We start from the raw sequence: 23,125 nt of genomic DNA, 5'->3' as shown, positions 1-23,125 counted from the left end.
CTAAAATTCTAATGAACTATTTACAAATCAAGAATTGAATCCTAATTAAGCTAATCTCATTTTAACCTAATAAACCTAATTAACTAATCAAGACTTACAAATCCTAATTACTAACTAAACCCTAATTACTAACCAAATCCTAATTACTAATTAAATTCTAATTACTAACTAAATTCACTAATGGCTAAATTAACTCACTAATTGCTAATTAATCAAAAAAATAAGAAACAAGAAATAGGCCCAACAAAACTGGGACCGGGCCTATGCACTACAGTACCCAGGGGGTGTAAGAAGCAGATCCAAGTTATTGTGCATGGGCCTCAAAGCAGAGGCCCATTCGCTGTTGTGCACATGAGTGAGGGGGTACGGGAAGCACTACGGAGGTGGATAGGTAGCAATTGGGCCTTAGGCCAGAACTTCCAGATTCGAGTGCAGTTGAAGAACGAGTTTAAGCCCCTACGCTCAGTTCAAAACTCAGCTGTAACAACACACATCTTCATCGCAGTTAGAGGATGAAAAGGGTGAAGGATGTTGAAGATTCCAACTCTGAACTTTGGTGAAGGGAACGATGCCCCTTCTGAATTTCACCAAGTGAGTTTTTTATAGCATTTCCTCTTCCAAATGCAGTTAGAAATGCAAATCTAAATTCACTTGAAATTAACCAAATAGTTAGGATTTAGTTTGGTGTTAGTTGTGCAGAATTCTGTTATGAGTTAACTTGAACTAAAAAGTTGTTAGATAGTGTTAGTTCAGTTAGTTTCGATTTCTGTTAGATGACAGTTGTAATGTTAATTCGGTTATAGTTAGTTTGTTAGATGTGAATGATATGTTGTCAACTTCTATTATCGTTTGTTTAGTAAATGTGTTAGGATACTTGGCCATGTTATGTTTATTTGTGAGCTGGTATTGATGAAATCAAAATGATGTTTTGAACTGGTTTTTCATGGTTGCTACTGTGCTATTAAATAAGGCTATGAAAAGAAAAACATATTAATTCCAAACTCTATTAGTTAATGAACCAACTCCCTCTATGTTAGTTTTGGTTAATATATGATTCAGTTTGGGATATTGTTATGATGAACCTTGCAATGCTAAATGATGAACATGAATCTTGTCATGTTAAAATTAACTTGGGAATATGATTGAAGCTAATTGGATTATGTGTTGAATAACACAATGCGTTAATGTGTTTCTTGCTTTTGTAGGTACATCTATGGAAGGAAAAGTAATTTGGGATAGAAGGAGATTATGATATGAAGCATGAAGATGGTGGATGTTAATGCTTAGGAATTTGAATTAGACATTAGAACCTTATGTCATGAGCTTGTATTTTTGAGTTTGATTCATATGTAAGGTGTTAACATGATTATGTACTTGAACCTTGAATTTGAAGTTGGAAATTGAATGGAATGCTTGAATTTGTATATGGAAATGTGTTAGAATGTTTGGCATTGAAAGTGAATTGAAATGGCCACATTTTCGGTGGTTTGGAATTGGCTTGCATTGATTTGTATTTCCAAATTAGATTGAATTATTAATATTGGCTTATGGTTAAAGGATGAATTGTATTGGTTGAATTTTGTAATGGTTTACATAATGAGATTTTGAGTTGAAAGTGTATTAGATCAATGGTTGAAATGCATGAGAATGGTACTTTGAATGTTATTTTGTGGAAAATTGATGGAACGTTAATTGTATTGACCGATTGGAATTGGAATTTGTATGAGACTTGGATATTTAGATTGATGAAAGTTGTTGAATTTGGATGAGAAACAAAAGTAGATGAATGGTATGAATTAAATCAAATGAATGTACATGATTAATGACCAAAAATCAAGAAATATGGACCTATGAATGGATGGTTGACTTCGGTCAATTGGTTGATAAGAAATTCAACAGTTGACCAAAGTCAACTGTGGATCTTAAACCAGGGTTTTCTTGCTTGTATGGACTTTTATTAAGAATGGTGAAAATGAACCTTTACCTAGTTCAAATCCCAAGAAGCATGAATGAGTGCATAGATGGACCAACAAGGATGACCTACAAATGGTTTAAGAGTCTTAATGGATCAAAAACAAACCAAAGGCCCAAGAGATTAATGTATTGATGCAAGCATGAATCCAAGAACCAGTGACCAATGATCAATGCCATATGAACAAGGGACATGATATTGAAAGAGCCAGAAGGGTGTGTAGGTTTAGTTGACAGGATATAGGGCAAAACCTCTCCTTAATGGGCTAGGGTTTCAGTCAAACCAAGATATTTCAGTCAATTACTTACTTGCACGGGCCTTCAAGCATCTGAGGTTAGGGTTTCAAAAACATATCATTCAATCAAAGGCTTTGGATGAATTAGGATGCTCCTCAACCAAGTCTTGAACATATGAACCCCCAACTAGGGTTTAGAGGCCAAGATAAGACATGCTGAACAATCATGAAGCCTCACAATCCAAATATTTGCAAATTAGGGTTTGAACCCCTCTGAAGAGTACCATGATGAAACCTTATTGAATTCAATCTTCAAAGCTCAAATAATTAGGGTTTTTCATCCCATACAACCATATGAATATCCAAGCCAAACTTCTAAGGTTTCATCCATTACAAAGTCCTAACTTTGCAAGCCAGGAACTTTGAATCCCCGATGATCAACCACTAGATATGAATGAATGATGGATGCATGTGCATGAAACATGAGGGTATGTAAATGATTCTCAAGTTAAAGGTTGAATGAAAAGATGAAAAGGGGAGGTAAAATTTTGGGGTACAACAGTGCTCACACTAAGACATAGGCTCAAGTTAATAGGCTGAAGTCAAAGATTAAATGTACTTTGTTAATGAACCTCACACTTGGATTTTTGTAGAGAAAATTGAATAGTAATCAAAATCAAAACTAACAATATTCAATTATTTTTTTTTAATAAAGTAACAGTAAGATTTACAAAATACGATCTAGTCCCATATTTTGAGAAACAGTTAAATTGGTTGGACAAAAGTGGAATACTACAAGATAATATGATGGGTGCAAGATTTTAAATTTGGATGAAAGTATAGTATGAGTTTGAATGTATGCATATGTAAGCGATTTAGAGAATTAAAAGTTAAGAAATATGATCCCTGCAAGAGAAAGAACTATGCGTGTTTATGAGATTTGGAATGGATGCATGGAAATCATTTTATAGAGACATGAGAGTTTATCTCTAATAAAAGGTCTTAAATTTTATATGAAGATACAAGGATCCAATCAAGGCCAACCACATTAAAAACTTTATCAAATTCAGAATCAGAGACAATCACAACAACCATATCAACAACCATAATGCAAAGGTCATACTCAACAACATCAATTGTTGAGGAAATCTTCTCAAATGGAGGTTGCATTGAGTCAGTTCAAACATGTAACACAACTAACTTCAAATACATGAAGCTTGCACAAGAAACTACTAACATGAATAATGAAGTTTGCGCAAGAAACTACTAGCATGAATAATGAAACATCAATTAGGAATTTAGAAACAAAAATTGGCCATATATCCAAACATTTGGCTTCTCAATCTGAAAACAATTATGAAGGCAACACATTTGATTATTCTAAGAAGAATAAAAAATGTTATGCTACTATTTTAAGAAAGAGTAAGCTTTATAAACTAGTAAGTGTTAAGTGTTACATTAAAAATTCATTAAAAAAATATTGAGATTAGAAGTGATTTTGGAGTTGGAAATCAAGAAAAAATAGGGAGTAGATTTAAAAAAGAATGAAGATACAGTAAAATATAATAGTGGAGAGAAAATAATGAATGGGAAAGAAAAAGAAACCATACTTCATTTATCGTTACCTTATTTAGGGGTGTGCAAAAAAACCGGTTATTCATAACCAAATTAATATCCAAATTATTCCACTTTTAAAAAACCAAACCAATAGCTAAAATAAAAATTTGGGTATCCATTTTGTTATCCAAATATAAACCGTTACCCATTATAAAAATTTGGTTTTGTTATTTGGTATCCAAATTTCAGTATGGATTAAATTTTTATATTGGTCTATTTTCATGTTTTGTCACATTATAAACCAATTTTGTATTTTTAATTTTTTAAAATTTATAAAAAGAACATTTTAAAAATAAAATTCAGATTTTTTTTTCATTTCATGAAAAATATTATATTTGGAATATTTTTTTTCAAATAAAACTATTATTTTCTTCTAAATAAAAAACATATCTTTTATCAAAAATATTTTGTATTTTTTCAGTAAAAAAATACTTTTTTTAAAAAAAAATTGATTTTTTTAAATAATTTTTTTGATTATTTTTTTAATTTTCAAAAAGGTTATTTTTTCAAATTTTCAGAATAAAAAATCTTTTATTTTCAGATTTTTTTTTAATTTTTCTTTTTAATTTTTTATAATTTCATAATAGAAATTATTTTTTATTTTCGATTTCCATTTTTTTAAAATAAAACTTTTTCAGTTATTTTTATTGTTTGGAATAATTTATTTTTTAAGATTTTTTTTTTCATTTTCAGAATATAATTTTATTATGTTCAATTTTTTTTGATATATATATATATTTTTCTTTTTTCTGAATATTTTTTATATTTTTTTTTCCAAAAAAATTGTTTTTTTTATGTTTTTTAAATTTTATAAGAATTTTTTTCTATGATAATTAAAATAATGTATATTTAATAAAAAAAAATCATAAACATTATTTTCTATGATAAGATAAAAAATACACATTCATTACATTTTCTTGAAGAGAACTTTGTGTTTAAACTCATTGTCTCAAAATGATATGTTTAGTCTCTCCTCCAACATTCAACATAATATAGTAAGTACTTTTTGATAAGTTGAAATTATATGATTACTAATCTCTTTCCTTAAATTAACTCATTCATTAAACTCATGTTTATTTTAAGAAATCTCTTCCACTTTTGTAAAATGAAAGTGAAGATGAATGGAGTCATGAAAATGATAACTATAAAATACTATACAAAAAGAGAACAGTTTTTTGAGAAGGTGAAACAAAAGATATATATATATATATATATATATATATATATATATATATATATATATATATATATATATATATATATATATATATATATATATATATATATATATATATAATTCTCTTCGCCAACGAATAGTGATTGATTTCAAGTACGATTGGATAGAGTTAATAAGTTGTTGGAATGAAAACTAAATTTGAGGGAAATTTTGTTTTAAAATTGATCCAAACAAAAACTAATTTTTTAAGTACAAACCGATTATTAACCAAACCGATCCAAACATAAATCTATTTTAAAAATATAAATCGGTTTTATCAAAATGGTTTTAAAAACCAAACTGGTCCATATATTTGGTTCAATTTGGTTTGGATTTTAAACCATGCACACCCCTAAATCTCATCCATACTTGTATTGGTTCATCTAACATAAGTTATTAATGAACCAACTAGTCTTAGGATATTGAGATATCATTGGTCAATGGAAGAGATGGGACAGAATGGGATTGAAGATGAAGAGGGATGGGAGATGAGACAAACACAAATTGGTCATGAGACGAATTTTATCAAGTTAAAATCATTCATTCATTTTGGGAGATGAAATGTACATTTCATAAATCCCCTAAATCCAATGATTTTAATCCAACAAAAAGTCAAATCAACCTTGACTAAGGCCCAAACACATAGTCAAACTTCACAAGTCAATAAAAAATGACTCAACACAATTTATACACAATTAATCAATTAAAAACCGAATTAAAATGCGTTTAAATTAAATTATGTTTGATCAAAAACCTAAAACCTCTTCAAAACACCAAATAAATGGCCAAGAGATTTATCCTAGGTCAATGAAGGTCAAATGACCTTGGACAAAAAATTTCATAATTTTTGAAAAGTCAGAAGTATTTTTAAACAATTAAAAATATGCACAAAAATAATTAAATCATGAAAATATCAATATTAATCCAAAAAAGAATTTTAATTCAGAAAATGAAAGAGGAAAATATTTGAATTTTTTTTGTGACCATATTTTTTGGATTAATAGTGAAATTAATATAAATTAATTAAAAATAAGCAATTAAATGAAATAATCATAAATTCAAAAAAATGAGAACCATCTGATCTCCCTCATTAATTAAGGTGGCAGATCAGATGGTGATAAACGCGCGTTCCACATGTGTCTTGGTCAACTGAAACACACGCGTGGTAATCAAAAGCAACACATGAGATTAGAAGATGGAGAGAATATCTGATGGATAGGAGCATGTCACCACACCACTGGAGCCCTATCTCTGGTCTTCTTCTCCGGTGGACCTCACCGGATTGGTCCACCATCAACCATCACCAAAATAAAAAAGCAAGACATGGATTTAAAGAAAAAATGCTCAGGAGCTCGAATCTGGTCTCAATTTTGTCCAATTCTAAGTATATAAAAAGATACATGGATTTGAATTTTGAGGATCATGAACTGAGTTGCTTCGATTTGACCTCAAAGCAACTCAATCTTCTTGCCTACATTGATAGGACTTCAGACAACCGAAAATCACAAAGAATGGTGAAGAATTAAGAGAGAATCGATGAGATGAAGTTTCTGAAAAATCACCTTCGAGTTGATCTAATTTCACTTGATCTTGATCTTGATTTGATTGCATTCTCTTCCTCTTGCTTGCAGAAGCCAATTGAGATGAAAGGGAAATGAATTTCTGGAGTTTGAACTTCCAAACAAAAGATGAAGTTCAAGCTCGGTTTCAAGAGAAATCTTCAGAAATTCTATAGCAGTGGGGGTTTGAATTGGTCTAGCAAATCTTGGGCAAGGTGTTGATGAAGTTCTGATCACAATGCACTTCTATTTATGGGCTATGGGATTGATATTTGCACACTTCCAATTTTGGAAAAATTTGAATTTCTCTCTTGCATGGATGCATGGGCGTGCACTAGGCCCATGAGATGATGTAATCTGATCCATAGTTCAATGTTTATCATGCTGAAATCATGTTAGAAGTCCATGCAAATGTGTATGAAAAATGGAAGTTGAAATTATCCAAATGGTGCTTTAACTTACACCCATGCGCAAGCCCCTCAATTTTGATCCAAATGAGATGATCTTGGACTTTTTGGAAACTTGAGATTAAGGGGAACAACTTTCATGTTGAACACTTTTTCATTTGAAGTTTGGGAAATCAAACATATTTGAAAATTTTCTAAGTCCCAAGTCAAATGTTCACTTCTTCCACCTTGAATAACATTTTCTATGGACTTCAAACGAGAAACGTTCCTTCATCAAAGTTTTAGATCTTTCAAACCTATTAAATTTTGTCACAAATTTGACCTCATTTGGATTTGGCATGAAGGAGTTATGCATTTTAGAAGTTGAGGAAAATCACTTGTTCAATGGTAATGGTCCAAAATGAGCTATAATGTTTCCTCTTGGAACATGCATTTTAAAGTTGAATTTGCACTTCCTCCAAACATCAAAGTTAAAGTAGACATCTTTAATTTTATCATGAAATTTGAATTGATTTTATCACATACAAATTGAGAAAGTTAAGATATTGGGAAGTTGACCTCCAAACTAGGGTTCAAACAAAATGACCTATAATCTTTCACCATAAAAATTGACTTTCCAAGCAAAAATAGCTCTTGACCTCAACATGAAAGTTATTTGGAATGTAATTTTTAGTAACTTTTCTCTTGGAATAATTTTCATATGACAAATATTGTAGGATATAGGGTCTAAGGAACCCCAGTTTTGACCAGTTGACTTTCTCTGATCAACCACCATGAACCAACTTGCTAACTTAATATTATATTGACTTTTGGGACTCATGGAGGATCATATATGCATAATATGATGTAATGTGAAGTATACCTTGAAATATTTGATCAATTGTTTAAGAAACTTATTGAAGAAGTCACACAAGATACCCAGATGAATTAGGGTTTCCAAGGCAAACAAACTCCAAACTCTTGATGATTTCTTGATCAAAATAACATATGAAGATCATGGGGATCCATATATGATACTTAGAGCCAGAGTGAACCATTTCTTGATTGAGCTCCTTGCATTGAGGGTCTTAAACCCTATATATGAGCTTGATAAAGCATAGGTGAGCACACACACTACCTACAAGAGCAACAAACTATACATTGACATATTTTTGGTTTTTTGGTTAGTAAAAAATGAAGTATGATACAATCAAAAGTGCTTGGTGATCTCTCCTAATGCCAACCCAATGAATGGAGGGTGAGGAGGATGCCAAGGTGTGATCCCAATGCTAATGCATATGATGAGATGGCATGAGGGATCTTATGGTCAAAATTGGGGTCTTACAGTAGGCATTGATACTGAGTTGCTTTGAGGTTGAATCGAAGCAATTCAATTTTGGTACCTCAAATTTCAACTCCATATTTCTCATTATAGAGTGAGAGTTGAAAGATTTGGAGGTGATATTTGGAATCCTCGTGATTTTCTCTTCAAGTTGATGTATGATCCATTCATTTTGGTGAGATTTTTTACTTGACCAGTCTGGTGAGTTGGCAGGAGAAGATGACCGGAGCTAGGTTTCCGGTGGTGTGCTGGCACAACCCAGACCATCTGATCCCATGACCATGTTCTAATCTGGTCCCTTGATTGTAATTACCATTGTTACACATACGTTGACTGAGGACCGTTGTGGAAGATATGCCGTGGCCATCAGATCTGCCACCTCAATTAATAAGGGAAATCTGATGGGTCTTGTTTTTCTGAATTGTTTTAATTTTCAAAAATTATTTTTTAAATAACATTTCCTTATAAAATTCATTATAATTTCAATTTTAATCCAAAAATTATGGGACTACAACCAAAATTTCAAAAATAATTTCCTCTTCCAATTTCTAAATTAAAATTAATTTTTGGATTGAGTTTGATTTTTTTGGTGAGTTTTGTGATTTTTGACTTGTTTTAATTGATTTCTAAATACTTCTGACTTTCAAAAAATGCCAAAAAAAATTAGCCTATGGTCATTTGACCTTGTTTAACGTATGATAAATCCCTTGGACATTTCTTTGGTGATTTGAAGGGATTTTAGGTTTTTGACCTTTTAAAATGTATTTTCTTCATTTTAAAATTTGATTTAAATTGTTTTAATTGCTTTAATATTTTGTTGAGCAATTTTATTGACTTTGTATTGACTCAACTTTGGTTTGGCCTTGATCTTGGTAGAATTGGACATTAATTTGGTCAATACCATTGGATTTAGGGGGTTGATGAAGTTTGAACTTCATCCCTCAAAATGAATGGATGGTATTGATCAAGTGAGGTTCATCTCTTGACCAATTTGGGATCCCTTTCATTTCATCTTTTCATTTTCATATATTTTCTTCCCAATCCTTTCTTGGACAATGATTTGTCATAGATCAAAATGCTAGTTGATTCATCAATGACCTTGTGTCAGATGAATCAACACGAGCATGATTGAGATATGCCAATCCCCTCTTATTTTTGTGTGTGGTATGCTTTAGAAGCTTGGTATTTATACCTTGTATTTAGCATGCATTAACACCAATATTATTATTGATTGGCCTCAGATAGTTGTGACTTCTACATAAGTCCAATTACGATTGCTTAACATAGCGCTAAATTTGTCCCAAAAGCAATAGCATTTTGGAAAATGAGATTGTAAGTCTCCTATTCCTCATGGTATTGTGTGAAGATTTTGCCTCTTTTCCATTTGTGAGAGCTAGTGGCATACTTGTTAATTTTATCCAAGTTGGATCCCTTCTCATGAATGATGTCTATGTTCATATATTCATGCTTGTGAGTGGATGGTTGAGTGTTTTCCAAAAATAGACTTGAACAATCTTTTCTTCTTCCACTAACATTCACTAACATATATTTATGTTGACTTTATTTTTAATGTCATTTACTTTAATGCAATTTAAATTCTTGCACTTTATCATTCATTGTCATTTACATTCATGTAATTTGTTTATTTTTCAATCATTTTCACTTTGCTCACTTGAGTCATATTTTGTGCTTGTGGTTTTTGTTTGTTTGTGGTCTTAGGACCTTAAAACACTTAATAAAAACAAAAACCCTTAAAAAATACATTGGTGGACTGTTGGACCTTTGTCTGTGACTTGGATTGGATATTTGGACTTAGAGTAGGCAACATCCTTGTGCTATGAAGGAAACTTGGCCAATGCCATTAATTTGAGACTTTTCTTGGCCAATGTCATTCATATGATACAAGCTAGAGAAACTCCCTTTGGTTTATCTGATATATTCTTTCTATGTGTCTAAGTTGTTATTTTGATATTATTGATATTATCTGATGCTTCCTCTTTGAGTATGTTTCAAGGGATATTTCATCTGATACATCTAAAGGACATTGAAGATTGCTTGTTTTGGAGTGCTTGCTTGGATGTTTGGTTATATTTATTTGATACCATTTGGTCTTCTTATTAATTTCTTGGATAATTATGGCTTTGTTGCATGCTTGACAATCTAAAGGAAATGGGTTTCTATCTGACACTATTGTCTTGTGGATGCTTCCCATTGGTTAGACCTTTTCAACTCTAAACTCTTAATCTTGTCTAGGATAGTCCCTTCATCTCCTCCTCCTTCTTTAATTTAAAAATCTCTCCCTCATTTTCAAAACTTCTTTGTTTGTTGTTTTCAACTTAGACTTATTTTAATGAGTAGAAACCTTGGCCTTATGCCATTGATCTTCAAAATATTTTCTTAATCAAACTTGTAAATGGACTTAATCATATTGACCTTATTTTCAAAAAGACAAAAAAAGAACTAACAACCTCATCTAATCATTTTGACCATTTTGTGCCTTTTTCTTTTAAACTTTTCAAAAGAAAGCATTTAGATTTGAGTTATCTTTGGTTGTGATATAATTCTCCCATTCCATGATATATTGATTGTAAGACTTTCCATTTATTAGGGGTTAGTGGCATACTTGTTGATTGAATCCAAGTTGGAGCCCTCTCTCTTAAATGTTGTAAAGCCCTCATTATCGGTGGATGTTTGGTTGAGTATTCTCCAGTTGATAACAAAAGATCTTAAAGCTTTTGTTAAAATCAATCCACCCATATTTGAAATTTTTACTACGAACTACGAGGTTTTGATCCGTCATTCTTATGTTGGTATGTAGGCCTAAGACCAAAAGTCTTATCAAACACAAAATGTAAATAAATGAATTCTTTTCTCATCCCCTCATTCTATTTTTTAGCAAACATCTTTTTCAAGTAAAACACTTGCACACAAAAAGGGCTCCTTAGGAGTACCTAGGACACTTTCGGTGCTAATACCTTTCCTCTATGTAACCAACCCGGTTACTTGTAATCTCTGACATTTTATTAGTTTTTATTTGACAACTTCTTATCTTTGGGTTTTGTTCGTACTTTTTCCCTTTTCCTTTGGAAACAATAAAATCGTGGTGGTGACTTTTGTTTTATTGACGATGAGCTGACCAATAGCTCAGTGGTCATGAATTTACCGCTACAGTAGACTACTGCAAAGATGATAGAGCCACACCATTATATATCCTGGTGTACTCTCTCTCTCTCTCTCTCTCTCTCTTTCTCTCTTTCTCTCTCTCTGTCTCTCTGTCTCTCTCTCTCTCATAGTGTAGTTTATTGTTAACTCCTGTTGGTAATGATTTATTACATAAGTGTAGGTTTTTCTAGAATCAATATCTATTTTTGTTTTAGTGCTTATTGAAATCAGCAAACTGTGGTGTTAGAATCCTATATAAATTGAACTTTGTAAAGAACATATCTCGTGCAATTTATGAATTATCAATTCATAGTAGCTTTGTAACTCTTTGGATATAATCTCTAATCAATCGAAGATAGTTGTTAATTGTGTAATTATATTCGTGATTAATTTCCAATTCAAGCATAAGGTCTCTATCGTTTACTATAAGACTTCCACAACAAAAACTTTGATTCTCATTTTGAAAATCAGTCATTTTTTTTTAAAATGGTCTATTCACCCACTTCAGACCGTCTCTCTACTCTATATTCTCACCCAACAATTGGCCTCATAGCTGGTATTTTGATCAAGTCTAAACGACTCAAAAGTTTGGGAATATGGGTGATGACGACGATCCAAAAGGAGCGTATAATAATGCATAAATTTTTTAAGGCGATAATTATGTTCATTGGAAAGAACACATGCATGTACATTTACTATTAGTTGACAAAAATCTATAGGTAGTAATTATCGGCGGTCCTTTTACTCCAAAAGACGATGATGACGTTGTTGAACACCCAAATGATTGGATATATGATGAAGCCAAAAAGTACATATAATTTGAAACAAAGGAACATACTTATCTCAACTTTAAGTGTGAAAGTATTTTAATCTATTTCACATCATAAGAGTGCAAAATATACGTGGGACACTATTCAAAACCTTTATGAGGGAACTGAAGACGTCAAGGATTCTACGATCAACATGTTGATAGAGGAGTTCAAAATTTTCTGTATTGAACCCAGAGAATCCATGGAATCCACGCAAACTCGTTTCCTCCATTTAATCAAGAAACTAAAAGACTTAGGAAAATTTGTTCCTAATAAATATTGTGCTAACAAAAATAATAAGGTCAATGTGCAAGAAATGGCAGTAGAAGGTTACTGACATAAAACAATCTAACGATCTTAATACTTTGCATATCACAAAGCTATTTGGGAACCTCGCTAAACATGAGAATGAGATGAAACTACTCGGGAATAGTGAAGTAAAGCCGAAAAAATAAAGAGAAAATTAAAAAGGATAAAATGGACCTTTCTTTGAAATCTTCATCATTTAAGCAAATATATCTAAGGAACAAAGTGACAATTCCAACGAATAATATCTTAAAGAAGATGAAATGGGGTTATTTGTTAGACGCTACAACCGATACTTAAAAAGAAACAAGCTCAAGCATTATGACAAAGGTTTGGTAAATTTCAAAAAGGCTCACCCACCTAAAAGAGAACATAAGAAAAATGATGATGACATCACTTATTATGAGTTCGAAAAATCGGGAAATTATAGAACCACTTGTCCAAGTATCACTAAACATCATAAAAAGAAGGATAAGGAATTCCACAAGGTGAGGGGCAAAAGTGGCAAAGCTCGTAGAGCCTATATCGCGTGGGAAGAAGATGGTGAGTGCTCATCCTCATATTCATACTCAAGCTAGGATTATGAATATGCTAACCTATTGAAGCTAGCGGAAATACACCTGAACGTATCGTATGCTCGAACATACAATAGAGTCGCCATCAAACTTTATTTATCCCCAAAGGAAAGGGAGAACATCGATAAAACCCGGGGGAAAGAGATATGTTGGGTAAGGAAGTCGGTTATGCAATGGGAAGGTATTAGCACCCCAAACATACATGGTACTCCATGGGAACCGTTTTGATTGTTCTCGCTCGAATAGGTGTTATCTCTAAGATTACTCACAAAATAATGGGAAAAGGAAGAGAAATAGATAAAGTGTTCAGTGAGGATTGTGGCCCTCATGCCTACGTATCCTCATAGTGCAATGAGGAATTCAGAGGTCCGTAGTTCAAAGAACTAGAGGCGGGAGGTGAAAAGAATTATGATCAAAGTATGGTCTGAACCAATGAATAATGTTTTGAACTCCAACAAGGGTGAAAAGATGAACCCAAGAGTAAAACTGGTAGGAACCAACAAGTGAGGGCCTACAGTGCAGTATCACTGTATTGGAACAACCGAAAAAGAAAGGGATTAGGTGTTTGGGATACGAGCCAAACAACTCTTGCTTCATAAGGAGGTACGAGATGGAGCATAAAGGTATAAGGTATTTGGCTCAAAGAATAGGTATATCACGTGGAGTGAATGAAGGTAGAATAATGAGTGCATCACGGGATGAACGGAATGAAGTGACCGAAGTCATAGAAATGAATATCTAGTGATAAGTGACTGAAGAAGTATTGTTTGAAACCGAAAGGTGAAAGGGTATTAGAATCCATGAGAGGAATGGGATTTATACCATAGAGATGTTTGGATGACGGGCCAAACAACTCTAGATGGAAATGCGGACTTTACGTTAGGCGTTCTAAAAGGATGTGTATGTAATTCCAAAGAAAGTGTATTTCGATGTCGAAGGAATAATATGTCACTGGGTGAACTATTTATGATCGAAGGTAGGTAATGAATAGTGAAAGATATGGATGATGCCCTAAGGCGGAAGAAGGAATAATTAGGAGTATGCTCGCCAAGGATTCGCATCCTCGTGCCTACATATTCTCATCATGCAATGATAAAGTCAGAGCAATCGTAGTTTGGAACCATGAGAATAGAAAAAGAGAGACGTGCAGTGATGAAAAGTATAGCTTGTGCCAACAAAATGGTGTCAAGGGAACCCACAAATGGATGGAACTTGGAATTAAAGAGTAAACAAGCCTCTCAACCAAAGGAATGAATGTCTGGATACGAGCCAAACAACTCTTGATTCACAAGATGAACTGGTGTTACACCATCTCAAAGGGTAAAAACGGGGCCCAAGAGAAAGTATTGTCGTGTACAAGGAATAATATATCACTGGATGGGGGACTAACAATTCGAGATCAAATAAGAATAATATCTTGGATCCAAGAAAGGGGTAGACTCTTAATCGAAGAGCAAAGTGGCATCTTAGCCAAAAAGAATGAATTAAATGTCTGGGTGACGTGCCAAACAACTCTCAATTGATGAGGTGGAGCGTCGTTAGATCGTCCTAAAAGGATAAACAAAGAGTCCAAGGAGAAGTATGATTGATCTCAAAAGGATGATATGATTGAATTAATGAAGAATGATTGATTAATAAATAGGGCAACACTAGATAAGGTAGCTTGCGAAGAAACTGGGTTTTCCTGCCTACGTATCCTTATAATGCAATAAGGAAATCAGAGCTTTCGTAGTTCATCCCACTAGGGCTGAAAACAAGATGATTAAGGATACAAAAGAAAAGATGATAGAATTATTGAATGAAAGAGTGGAATAGACTTGATAGTTATTTGATAAGAATCACACTAAATCCTATGAGTAAAGGTGGATACGATAAGCAACGAGCCAAACGTCTCGCACCCAAAGATATCCAGAATGAGTGTAGGAAAGCTCCAGTCTCATTCCTTCTTTACTACTTAAGGCTCATGGCATGTAATTCTCATCCTAACTTTCAAGTGGAGAGAGAAGAATCTTTGTTGTTTCTTGTATTGATGAAGACCTTATCAATCGTTCGATTCGAATTGCACTAAAGTCTATGAATAAAGGTGAATATGATGAGCGTTGGGTCATTCGTCCCATACCCAAAGATACTCAGAATGAGGGTAGGACTACTCCAGTCCCACTCCTTCTCTATTGCTTAAGGCTCATATCATACAACTTGATTCATGATTGATAAGTTGTTGATGTAGTCCTTGCTTGTTGTATTGTTTTGTGAAGAGAGAGAGAGACTTGCCAATCGTATGATTAGAATTATGCTAAAGTCTATGAATAGAGGTGAATACGATGAACGTTGGGTCATACGTCTCATACCTAAAGATACTCCGAATGGGGGTAGGAATACTCCAGTCTCATTCCTTCTCTATTGCTTAAGGCTCGTGCCACACACTTCTAACCTCGACTTGACAAGCTTTTGAAGATGCCACCTTTTATATGCTTGTATAATCCGCTGCTTGGTATGATTGAAGATGCCTTGATTGAAGATCTTGACTTGAGGCTTCGAGCTCCACAGCTTAGAAGAAAAGTCTTATTAAGTGACCAAGGGTCTTTTGGTCACTCAAACTAGACTGTGGGATTATACAATTTCAAAGGATTTAATTGATCAAAATTGCTTTTGATCAATTTAATCATGGGTTTATTTTGGTTTAGCGAACTAGGTTTGAATCTAATCTAATGGTTAGAATTGTCAGAAACTATCCTAAGGGATCATGTTATGGTTAGTCAAAATCTTGATTACAATTCTAGGTACAAGCCCTAAGGGAACCTACAATTGTTAGGAAATGATTAAAGTTCTAATGTCAATTTCTAGTCCTAAGGGATCATATTATAAAAATGGATAAAATGACCAAAATTACCCCTAAAGGGTAAAATGGTCATTTACAAAATATGTCCAAATATTAGCACAAATCAAATTCTAGTCAATGTCTAACCATATCCTAAAATTGATTAAATCCTAAAGCTTGATCTTAATCTATTTGTATAGAAATTAACTAAATTCTAAAAACCTAATTATTTCTAACTAATTCTATTATAACCTAGTGTTCTAAAAAATCAAGATTCTAAAACCTAATTACAAAATTGATCCAATTAACCTAAGTGAGCTAATTAAACTAATTAAAATGGTTAGTGTAGCGATGAATTCATGACCATCAAGCTATGGATAAGCTAGACATCAATTAAACTAGAGTCGCCATCGCACTTTTATTGTTTCCAAGGGAAAAGGGAAAAGTACGAACAAAACCCAAAAATAAGAAGTTTTCAAATCAAAACAAATAAAATGCCACAGATTACAGGTAAGGGGGTTGGTTACACAGAGGGAAGGTGTTAGCACCCAAAGTATCCTAGGTACTCCTAGGGAGCCTTTTTTTGTGTGCATATGTGTTTTTGTACAAAATGATGTTTGCAAAAAAAATAGAGTGGAGGGATGAGAAAAGAATTTATTAATTATATTTATGTGTTTGACAAGACCTTCGGACTTGTGCCTACGTACCAACATAGAATGAGGGATCAAAACCTCGTAGTTCGTGGTAACAATTTTAAAATAGGTGTATTGCTTTTAACAAAGGTTTAAGTTCAACAAAGGCACAAAAGGCCTAAAAAGGTTTGAATGAGTGTTATTTATTTTTGTCTTTTAAAATTTTAAGTCAAGTATAGTTAGATTCATTTACAAGTTTGATTAAGAAAAGAGTTTAAAAATGCAATGGTATAAGGCCAAAGTTTATAATTTGCAATATGGTCTAAGTTAAAAAACACAAGCAAAGAAATTTTTTAAAAGGAGGGAGAGATTTGAAATTAAAGAAGTGGGGAGGAGATGAAGAGACTAATCCTGAGCAAAAATTAAAAGTTAAGAGTTGAAAAGATCTGACCATTGAGCTGTAATCCAATAGACAAGAATGTCATATAGAAATCCAAATTTTTCTTGGATTTAGAATCAGGCAATATCAATACACAAATAGAAAGATGAAGAGCAAGGCATCAAATAAAGATAGCCACATCCAATCTTAACAACTCCATGATCTTCTTCATAATCTCCCATGTATCAGATGAGCACAAAGATAGGCACTATGCACATGTTCAAAGAGACAGCTTCAATAAGACCATGTAGTAGATGAACTCAAATAGGATCACAATACTTGCTTCAGATGAAGTTTCAATTCACAAGCACTAGGTTAAATGAAAAGTTCGCACTGGCCAAGTCCTTTTGCATAGGGAGTGTTGCCTAATTCTAAGTCCAATATCTCAGATCCAATCCAACAGTCCACACAAATGTCTTTTAGGGTTTTTTTTTATTATGTACATTAAGATCAAAAGACCACAAACACAAGCAAGTATATACAATCATAATATAATTACAAGATAAGGCGCAAATGAGCAAAGTGAAAATGACATTAAGGTAAACAAGTTAAATGGTATGAAAATGGCAATTGAATAAAGACTTAAAAATTAAAGTGCATAAAAGTAAATGGCTTGAAATTAAATGTTAGTTGTTAGTTGATTAGAAGTTAGTATTGCTTTTGCTTTTGTTTTTTTTAAGTCATTCTTTGAAGAACACTCAACCTACTATTCACAAGCATGGATCCTTAAACCAAAACATCTTCCAAAGAAAGGAAAAAAGGTCAGTTTCCATACAATACAATGAAAGAGGGGAGACTTACAATCTCACTTACTAGAATGTTATGCCTTTTGTGTCAAAAAATTTAGCGCTATGTTAAGCAATCGTAATTGGACTTATGTAGAAGTCACAACTATTTGAGGCTGAGCAATAAATTTTTTAGTGCTAATGCATGTTAGAGATATGGTATTATGAACCATACTCCTAAAATATACCACACTTACAAGAATATGCAAAAGGGATGGACTTAATCTCATCCACACTTATGTTGATTTTGCAATCAACTAGCCTTACGATATAGAGATATCATAGGTCCGTGAAACGAATGAGAAGAGAATGAGATTGAGATGAAGAGGGAGGGGAAATGGAATCAACACAAATTGGTCAAAGGAGGACTTTTATCAAATTAAAATCATTCATTCATTTTGGGAGATGAAATGTACATTTCATCAATCCCCTAAATCCAATGATTTTAACTCAACAAAATCAAATCAACCTTGACCAAGTCCCAACAACACAAGTCAAACTCCACAAGTCAATATCAAAAGCTCAACACAATTTATTTTGCAATTAAACATTTAAAATCAATTAAAAAATGCATTAAATTAAATTATGGTTGGTCAAAATCCTAAAACCTCATCAAAACACCAAATAAAGGGTCATGAGGTTTATCATAGGTCAAACAATGTCAAAGGACCTTGGAGAAAAAATTTCATTAATTTTGGAAACTTAAAACTATTTTTAAACAATTAAAAACATTCACAAAAACAATTAAATCCTGAAAAATATTAATATTTATCCAAAAAATAATTTTAATTCAGAAAATGAAAGAGAAATTTATTTAATTTTTTTTGGTGAAACTCTCATATTTTTTGGATCAATATTAAAATTAATATGAATGAATGAAAATAAACCAAATAAAATGAAAATCAGAAAATAGCAAAAAACGTGGACCACTTGATCTCCCTCATTAACTGAGGTGGCAGATCAAGTGGCTCCTAGCGCGCGTTCCACAATAGACTTTAGTCAATACGCAGTAGGAAAGGTAATCAGAACCAACGCGTGAGATTAAAACATTTAAAAAGGATCATATGGCTCAGATAAACGCCAACACACCACCGAAGCCAAAGCTTCGGTTTCCTTCTTCAGTGAGTCTCACCGGACTGGTTCACTCTCAACCATCACCAAAATAAAAATGAAGGACATGAATTTAAAGTAAAAATGCACAGGAGCTCGAATCTGGCCTCAATTTCATCTAACTCCAAGTATATTGAAAGATACAGGGAGTTGAAATTTGAGGATCATAACCTTAGTTGCTTAGATTTGACCTCAAAGCAACTCAATCTTGTTGCCTACATTTGTAGGACTTCAGGCAACCAAAGATCAAGAAAAATTATGGAGAATTGAGTGAGAATCGAAGAGATGAAAAATTCTGAAAATGACCTTCAATGCAGGTCTGTATGAACACGATATTGCTTCCAATTGCTTTTGATCTTACTCTGGACACTTAATGGAATGGAATTGAATCAACAAAAGGCACATGACTCTAGGAGATTTGAATCTCAAAATAGTGGAGATTCTAACTCAATTTCCAATGGAAATTCTCAAGGTTATCCTTTGAATGAGAGGGTTTGGAGCTAGGGATTCAAAGCCGACGCACAAGGTCCTAATTTTAAGCATGAAGGGCTCTATTTATAGGCCAAATGATTGTTATTTGCACACTTGAAATTAAGTTCCAAAAATAGCAATGTACATTGCATGAATGCATGGGTGTGTGATAGGCCCATGTAATAATCTCTTCAGGTCCAAAAATGAGTACAAACATTGCTGAAGTCACATTGGTAAGCCATGCAATTGTGTATGAGGAATGCAAGTTCAATTATGTCAAATGGTGATCCAAGTTCAATCCATGCGCAAGTCACTCATACTTTGTCCAAATGGGATGAAATTTGACTTTTTGGAAAGGTTAGACCAAGAGGAACAACTTTAATGTTAACACTTTTTCATTTGAATCTTGGATCATGATGACTTTTGAGGTCGAAGTTGGAAAAATCAAACATGTCAAAAAAAATTCTAAGTGTCAAGCCATATGTTCACTTATTCCACCTTGGCTAACTTTTTATATGAGCTTCAAATGAGAAAAGTGCCTTCATCAAAGTTGTATCTATCTCAAATTCCTTAAAATTGTCACAAATTTGACCTCATTTGGATTTAGCATGAAGGAGTTATGCATTTTTTAAGTTGAGGAAACTCACTTGTTCAATGGCATTGGTCCAAAATGACCTATAATGTCTCCTCATATCACATGCATATAAAATTTGAATTTGCTCTTCCTCCAAATATAAAAGTTGAAGTAGACATATTTCATTTGATTGTGCAACTTAAATAGATTTCATATAATAAAAATTGAGCAAGTTATGGCCTTGGTAATTTGACCTCCTAATTAGGGTTTAGACAAAATGACGTATAATCTTTCACCATAAAAAATGACTTTCCAAGCAAAAATAGCTCTTGACCTCAACATAAAAGTTGTTTGGAGTGTCATTTAGAGTAACTGTTCTCTTGGAATCATTTTCATATGACAAACATTGTAGGAGATAGGGTCTACGGAACCCCAGTTTTGATCAGATGAATTCCTCTGGTCAAACATTGTAGGAGATAGGGTCAACAAGTCTTTTCCAGCATAGAATATCGAGTCTCACTGTCGGTGAATTTCTTACTGAGGTGATAAATAGCATATTCTTTCTTTCCAGTCTCATCTTGCTGACCAAGAACACAACCCATACTCTCATCAAGCACAATCAAATACATGATCAACAGTCTTCCTTCAACAGGCGAAGACAAAATCGGAGGCGTAACCAGATACTCTTTGATACTATCAAAAGCTTTTTGGCAGTCTTCGGTCCAATCACAAGACTGATCTTTCCGAAGAATCTTGAATATAGGCTTATATGTGGAAGTCATGTGTGAAATGAATCTTGAGATATAATTCAAGCGGCCGAGAAAACCTCTGACTTGCTTCTCAGTTTTGGGCGCAGGCATCTCTTGTATTGCTTTGACCTTGGCGGGATCAACTACAATACCCTTCTCGCTGATAATAAAGCCCAACAACTTACCAGAACGAACACCAAAAGTACACTTATTGGGATTCAAGTGGAGTTTGTACTTTGTCAAACGCTGGAATAGCTTCAACAAATGCTCAACATGTCCCTCTTCATCAATGGATTTGGCAATCATATCATCAACATAGACTTCGATCTCTTTGTGCATCATATCATCAAAAAAATTGTCATTGCTCTCTGGCAAGTTGCACCAGCATTCTTTAAACCGAAAGGCATCACTCTATAACAGAATGTTCCCCAGGGTGTAATGAATGTGGTCTTCTCCATATCCTCGGGTGCCATCTTGATCTGATTATATCCGGAAAATCCATCCATAAACGAAAAGACTTTGAATTTAGTTGTATTGTCTACCAACATGTCAATGTGTGGCATAGGGAAATCATCTTTCGAAGTGGATTTCTTCAAATCTCTATAATCAACACACATACGGACCTTTCCATCCTTCTTCAAAACAGGCACAATATTGGCCACCCATTACGGGTACTCGGCGGTAACAAGGAAACCAATGTCAATCTATTTCTGTACTTCTTCTTTGATCTTTACTGCCATATCAGGATGAGACCTCCTCAACTTCTGCTTGACTGGCGGGCATTCTAGCTTCAACGGAAATCTATGCTCCACAATCTTAGAATCCAACCCAGGCATGTCTTGATAGGACTAGGCAAACACATCTGAATACTCTCGAAGAAGATCAATCAACCCCTTCTTCACTTTTGGACACAGTCGAGACCCAACCTTGACTTCCTTCACATTATCCTCGGAACCCAAGTTGACTAACTCAATCTGCTCTTCGAACGACTGAATGACTTTTTCCTCATGCTCAAGTAGACGAGACAATTCATCAGATACTTCTTCATCACTTCCTCGGCTTCAAACACATGGAATTCAAAATTTGGCGAAGGAGTAGGATCATTGTATTCAATGGGTTTAGAAACCAACCTGCATAATGATTTGATATTTTGAGTTTAGAGAAGTGATTTGGTGACCGAATATTATGCAGATGGACAATTATATTTATTTATTCATTTTTTTGTGATTACCATTTTCAGAAAAAGCAAACAGTAAAAACAAAACATCATAGATGTGGATGAATAGAATTGAATTTTATTAATGATCAAATTTGAAAATACCAACAATGTTCACTTCTCCCTTAGGCATAGGAGAAGGATTTTCAAAAATAATAAAAGCAATTACTTAGAACGATGCATAATAACAGGGACATCAACAACAATCAAATTGTTGCAAGCTTTTCCATGCGTCACAAAATTGGTGCAGTCTTCATCTTCATCACCCTCGATCATGGCAGCTAAGTGTTGTTCATTACCATGAATGAATCCTCTACTACGGTAACTGGGTTTCACATCTTCAGCTCTAATCACAGACGAACCTTGTTGGAATCCCAAACCGGCTCTACTCTTGTTCTCGGTGACCTCTACCATTCGGCCCTACTGATCAAAAATATTGTCTTCGACAATCTTCTGAGCGTCTTTGAAGGAGGACATGGGTGCCCCAACTCTCTTTTCCTCAGCAATAGATAACAAGTTTTCCATTCTTAAAAAACTTCAATTTCTGGTGCAAATTTGACGTAACGGCTCCTGCCTCATGTATCCATGGCCTTCCTAATAAGCAGATATAGGCCTGGTGGATATCCATTACTTGGAAAGTAATTTGGAAATCACTCGGACCTATCTTCACAGGAAGATCCACCTCACCAATCACAATCTTGCGAGAATCGTCAAATGCTTTGACGATCACGCCACTATATCTCATTGGAGCTCCTTGATATGACAATCTGGAAAGAGTTGATTTGGGAAGAACATTCAATGAAGAACCGGTGTCAACCAATACGTTCGACAGAGCATCCTCCTTACAGTTTATTGAAATGTGCAACGCTAGATTGTGATTTCTACCTTCCTCAGGAAGTTCCTCATCACAAAAGCTCAAGTTGTTACAGGAGGTGATGTTATCCACAATATGATCAAACTGATCAACCGTTACATCATGCTCTACATATGCTTGCTCCAACACCTTTTGCAATGCCTCTCTGTATGCTTCAGAGTTCATAAGCAGAGACAACACTGAAATCTTAGAAGGGGTTTGGAGAAACTGCTCCACCACATTAAAATCACTCTTCCTGATTAACCGGAGTATCTCATCATCATCATTAGGCTTCAAAC

The 23,125-nt window shown here is 33.7% G+C and overlaps 1 long non-coding RNA gene across 1 annotated transcript; it reads left to right on the top strand.

Moving 5' to 3' along the window:
- Positions 1-416: 416 nt before the first annotated feature.
- Positions 417-1,426, top strand: LOC127129073 (uncharacterized). Its single transcript, XR_007806142.1, has 2 exons — positions 417-591; positions 1,206-1,426. It is a non-coding gene; the product is annotated as an uncharacterized LOC127129073 (long non-coding RNA).
- The last annotated feature ends 21,699 nt before the right edge of the window (positions 1,427-23,125 follow it).

The sequence above is a fragment of the Lathyrus oleraceus genome, chromosome 3 (assembly GCF_024323335.1).
Source record: "Lathyrus oleraceus cultivar Zhongwan6 chromosome 3, CAAS_Psat_ZW6_1.0, whole genome shotgun sequence".
Lineage (NCBI taxonomy): Eukaryota > Viridiplantae > Streptophyta > Magnoliopsida > Fabales > Fabaceae > Lathyrus > Lathyrus oleraceus.
The sequence above is the reverse complement of the archived record's forward strand: the minus strand, read 5'-3'. Positions and strand labels throughout refer to the sequence as shown.